Raw genomic sequence first — 6000 nt, forward strand, 5'->3', positions numbered from 1 at the left:
CACAACATACATGTTAAAATAAATCTGTTCCAGTATTATAGGAATGTTTTGTGTTTTATCAATAAATTTTATGAAAGAAAATTAATAAGGGTTATTATTTTTAATTTTTTTAATTGGCATGTAAAATTTAAACATAAAATATTTCTATTAGAGTACAAAAGCTGATTTTATAAAGAACAATTTTTTTTAAAGGAACAATTGATAAAAAAAATTTTCTTTTCTAGTTTTTCTAATATTTTTTTTAATTTCGAAAAAAAAAACACAAAAAATTTTTAAACGAAAATAAAAATCGCGATTCAAAATCCATTTGGAGTTCTATAAATATCATTAGAAATTGTTTTGTGAATAAATTTTATTCTAAGTAACATCAAATTCTAGCGTCAACATCTTCGGGACGAAAAATGAAAGTCAAGTCTATTTTTCTCACTCATGTGCTTTACCACGAAATTTGCTTTACCTTGTTACCACGAAACGCACACTTAAAAAATAAATAAATAATAAAGTTAAACCCCTCAAATGCGCAGAGAATTCAAAATTGTCCGCAAAAAGAGGGGTGTCCGTTAGAAGGGGTTTAACTGTTTTTAAAATTAAAAATTAAGGAAGCCATGAAGCCAAGTAGAGCGCGAATTGTTAATCGGCGAAAAGCGAGATGAAAACCAGTTGATAGAAATTCCACCGAAAATACAGCTCCAGAAAAAAAATAAGTAAAATAGACTTGTTATTCCTTTTAAATAACTGACAAGAATTGTTGACATACTGATTGATTAAAAATAATAAATATCAAATCGTCATTTCAAGCATATAATTATACTATGTATTTTTTAATTGATCAGTCAAACTTTGTATGTACTATTTAAGAAGATGAACCATTTTGTTGTTTTTAAGTTAGTTACTTGATATTTTAAGTAGCATAATCATAAGAACATAGAAATTTTTTTGCTGAAACATGTTGCTTTATGTGTGTTATTAGCTCATTTATTCATACATACCTTTTTATTTCCCAGCTAATTCCACATTCCCTAAAAGAAACTCGAATAAAATTATACCACCATTAAAATCCTATCACAAAGCAAAGAACAACAGAGCCCCTTCACGTTAACGTTTAGTAAACTTAAGTATTTAAAATGAAAAATTCCCAAAAAATTTTACCCTGGAGAAAAAGTCACATTTTTGCAGATGTAATATTAATCAGTATTTCAATACATTTAATCATTTTATTTTATGTTCAGATTTTAACTGAAGTTCAAAAATAATTGGAACTATGCATAATTGAAGTGATTACATTAATATATGCATTTTTGTGACACATCATGCAGGTGTCGATATGATTTGAAAAAAATAAATTATTATTATTTTTATCCATCAAAAACATACGACTTTGCTTCACAACTTAATAAATGAAAATTATGCAAAATATTATAATTAGTTTCAACGAAATGCAAAGTGATTCGTTTTTTTAATTGGACAATCATTACTTAAAAACTTTCTTCTCTTGTTCTTTTCACTTTGCAATTGCACTTACTTTAGAATTTCGCTTCACATTTAAAAAATTTATTCATTTTCAAAATTCGAACATTTTAGAAAGAGTTTTTATTTACCCATGTTTTGCTGTTTTGAAATATTTTTCTTTGTGTTCATTCGAAGTAATTTACACACATTTTAATACATGAAAATGTTCTTCTGTAAAAAGTGTTTTATTCTAAATTTCCTGACAAAATTAAGGAAACGAAGTAATTTAATTCATCATTTCGAAACTTTATATAAACTTTATTTTCCATTTTTTTAAAAGAATAAATAGTCTTTTAATAAATTACATAAGAATTAATTCATGGGGAATAAGTTTACATTACGTACGAATAAGGAGACTTGAAAATTCATTACATTATGCATACCTCAGCCTCAGCTCAGCACTTTAAGTAAGGTACAAAATTAGTCAAAATAAAATTCGTTCAGATCGACTAATTTCATTGGTTTTTCATCTTTCTTTGGTTTCCCCCCACCCTTAGCATATTAGAACTGAAGTCAGTAATTTATGTAACGAAAATTAGTATTTTCTCCTCTGTTTTGAATTTTTATTTGCAAAGAAATACGCATACTTGCTGTTACAAAAATTAAAACTTTAGTCCATCAATTACAAAATCTCACCCCTAGCAATTCATAAAAACAATAACAACATGCTGTGAGACCAAGGTAAGTTAAATTGAGGGGACGAAGTATGTACTTTTATTTATATAAATGTAATGTTTTCGTCAGTCTTAACCAACATTTGTATTTCTGAAACTTAGTATAATTTTATTCTGATAATATTTCAAGAGATGGCGCGAGCAGTACAATGCCTTTCTTTGGTTGGTCCTGTCGTAACCACTCTCCGTAGCAGTGTTGCCAGATTGGGGGAAATTTCCCCGCTTTGGGGAAATCTGGTGCTCCTTTTCTTTGGGGAAATGGGTTTTGAGGGGAATACTTTGGGGAAAAAAATTTTCTTGGGGGAAAAGCTAGGGGAAAAAAACCCTCGGGAAAAAAGAATTTTTTCGTGTTTAAATTCGTGTCAAGAGTAGTTACATTGTTTGTATCAAACAGCGTTGGTTTAGCTTAGCTCAACTTTATGGAATAAGCGTTTCGCATTATGTGGAATATTGCGCTTGAGGACTTTGTATTTTCCAGGGATGACGTTTTACTTCATTTGAAAAAAATTAAAGAGACTAAGGCTCCAGGACCTGATAATATTTATTCAAAAATTTTAGTTGAATGTGCGGAGGAATTAGCAGATGTAATCGTAAATTATTTTCAATGCTTCTTATAGCTCGGGGACAGTGCCAGAGGACTGGAAGCTGGCTAACATTACACCGCTCTTCAAGAAAGGGTCTAAAGGGTGTGCGGGAAATTATAGACCTGTGAGTCTAAACTTTGGTGGTTTGCAAAATTTTTGAAACATTGATAAAAATTAAGATAGTAAATTTTCTAGAGACTAATAATCTATTGACTAGTTTTCAGTACGGTTTCAGAAAAGGTAAATCTTGTGCAACTAATTTATTACATTTCTATGACAAAGTTACCATGGCTTTGGACAATAAGAAGCCTGTAGATCAGCGGTTCCCAACCCATGGGCCGCGGCCCACAAGTGGGCCGCGAACAATATGTTACTGGGCCGTGGACACTGGTCAAGAATATGAACCAGGACTGTTGGGGCCTTAATTTCCGTTTTTTTGCAAAAATTCACTTATTAGATGTACCGTCACTCAAAAACTCCACCTGGCTTATCGACAATAAGGAACTGAAGAATTTTCATGTTTCTTAGGAACTTCTCCTATCATTGAAGATGAAATCTAATGAATCAGAAACTCCTTTAAAGAAAATAGCCAAACGAACTAGCATTAGCTTCAAGTTTAAAGTGCTCCTCCTTTGCTGAACTGGCATAACAAATCAGTGTAATTGAGAGACTAGAGCTGCTTTTCGACAACCTACTATTTGAATGAGACTTTTTATTGCAGTTTTCAAAAAATAATGTAGAAATGCATTGAATGTAGCGAGCTATTTAAGACTATCCAGTTTCAACGTAGATATCAAGTCCTTCGTAACAGCATCAAAAATCCCATGGAGCTTTAACTTTGATGACTTGTTTTTGATTTTCCTTAGAGCTGTATCAGCTAAATGAATGCAATAAAAAGTTACTTTCTTCCTTAAAAATTATTTTAAAAATTGTTCTTGTATAGTAGTTATTTATATCAGTGGTGTAACATAAGGAGAGGAGGAAAATGACATCTCCAGAACTCGTTTTTAACACACTTTCAGTCCAAATACGGTATATTATTTACACTTAAGGACAGTTATGAGCAAATGCCCCCTCCCCGAAAAAGTAAATTTAGACTGTGCAAGTAATATATAGTAGTTATTGGGCCTCAATGGTATTTTCTTCAAACTTGGTGGGCCGCAGAACTAAAAAGGTTGGGAACCGCTGCTGTAGATGTTGTTTACGTTGATTTTCAAAAAGCTTTCGATAAGGTACCGCATGTTGCTCTACTTAGCATATTAGCTGATATAGGAATAGGAGGGAAAACTTTCATTTGGGTAAAAAACTGGCTGACCGGCAGGAAACAAAGGGTAGAGGGAAATTATTCTAATTGGAGTGAGGTTTTAAACGGGGTTCCTCAAGGATCAGTGTTAGGGCCTGTTTTGTTTATTGTTTTTATAAACGATATTCACAAAATATTTCTGGGAACATGAACTGTTTTGCTGATGATGTCAAAGTTATGGGGACTGTAGAAAATGAAGAACAAGCAAATCAGCTGCAAGAGGATCTAGATCATATTACGGAGTGGGCTAATAAATGGGGTATAGCTGTTAATGTTGGGAAATGTCAAGTGCTACATTTAGGGCATGGAAATAAGTGTACAAGTTATTATTTGCAAGGTTCAGTCATTAGTCAGGCAGACAAAGTTACTGGGGGTTTTAATAAGTGAAGATTTAAAGTTTAGCCAACAGTGCAGCATTTCTAGTAACAAGGCCAATAAGATGCTTGGGTTTATCAATAGATCTATTTCAAACAAATCTAAAGAAGTTCTTCTGCCCTTATATAGAAGTTTGGTAAGACCTCATTTGGAGTCAGTGGTGTATATATGTTTTTATTTTGGAGGGGGCCCATATAACCAAGATTACCCCCCCCCCCCCCCACTTTTTTTTGTAATTTCAATTTTTTTTGAAGGGGGGGGGGGAGGGATCAATAGTGCCCTGATCTTCTTTTCTTCGAGGTGAGCAAGGACTTCATACTGTCACCTATTGGCACAACCAAAACATAGTGTTAGGAGGGCACTCTTAAAGAATTCGCGCTTTCGGTGGGAGGGGATGGAGGGAGGTCCGGGGGTTCTAACCCGAAATATTTTTTGGAATTATAGTCCTAAGTACGCAGTTTAGACGGATTTTGGTAATGGTACGGGGAGGGAAAAGTCGGGGGGGGGGGGGTGGCCTTCAGCGGAAATTTTTAGAAATTGAAATCTTTAAAACGCCCTTATAGGCTATATTTTTTGACATTAGTTTAATGAAAGGAATGGAGCTTTTTGAAGTTGCCCTCAATTGATTTTTTTTTTTTTAAGTAGAGCGAAATCCACCACCCCTCCGCTCAACTTTTCGAAATTGAAGTTCTAAAAACGCAGTTTCGGAATAACTTCATTGATGTTACGGGCAGGGTGGTTTGGAAATCTCCCCAAAAACTATTTTCAAATTTAAGTTTTAAAAACGAAGTTTTAAGGGGCCGTGGAGAGAGCCTCCGAATGTACGAAGTCAATGTTAAGTCTACGAGGAAGTTTCCTCCCTATTGCTAATTCGCATTTAAATATTTTGAGATAATTTTTTCTGTATAGGATTCTTCACAGCAGTACAAATGACGCGTGTTTTTTAATTTTTCATTTTCTGTTAAAATTTAATAGTAAATGGCGGTTAAATTTATGAGTTGACAAAGTAAGAGGTGCTTTCTGTTTAAACACTTCATAAATACTCAAGATCAAACATTTGCTGAAATTGAAAAACTACGCGTTATTCTTGAAAGTTTGGGCTTTTCAGGGATACCTTTTATTTAATCTTGCTTAAATTAGGATAAGAGTAATTGGGAGTGAAAAACTGGGAAATTTTGCAGAAATCGACGAATTTTCGCTTTAGCCACGCCTACCGCCGGTGACAATGAGAGAGGATAGAGGGGGCAGTTTCTTATCCCCAGATGGGTTGGGAGAGTGTCTTCAGGCAGTCTTCATGGTAATAAAAAAGATGTGTTTGGGGAGGGGGTGACAGCAATTAAGGGTTGAATGAGCGAGAGCATTTATTTCCTTTTGGGTCTAAACTTCGAGTAGAGCTCCTCTAGGAACTTTTTCCTTGCTTACAGATTTGGAAATATTTCATACCCTAGCATGGGACGAGCCGAGCCCCCAAGTAATTCAAATAAATCTTAAACATTTTTAGTGAAAATATTACACTATGTAACAGTTTTGCATTATTTTATGTAATTGCCGTGTT

General features: G+C 33.6%; 1 protein-coding gene across 1 annotated transcript in view; it reads right to left on the reverse strand.

Annotated features, from left to right (window-relative positions):
• LOC129218730 (DNA (cytosine-5)-methyltransferase 3A-like) overlaps positions 1 to 1081 on the reverse strand; it is a 130450-nt gene extending 129369 nt beyond the window's left edge. The window contains exon 1 of the mRNA XM_054853053.1: positions 990 to 1081. The gene's annotated coding sequence lies outside the window, so the exon portion shown is untranslated. The remainder of the gene's footprint in view (positions 1 to 989) is intronic.
• Positions 1082 to 6000: the final 4919 nt, after the last annotated feature.

The sequence above is a fragment of the Uloborus diversus genome, chromosome 3 (genome assembly GCF_026930045.1).
Source record: "Uloborus diversus isolate 005 chromosome 3, Udiv.v.3.1, whole genome shotgun sequence".
NCBI classification, from domain to species: domain Eukaryota; kingdom Metazoa; phylum Arthropoda; class Arachnida; order Araneae; family Uloboridae; genus Uloborus; species Uloborus diversus.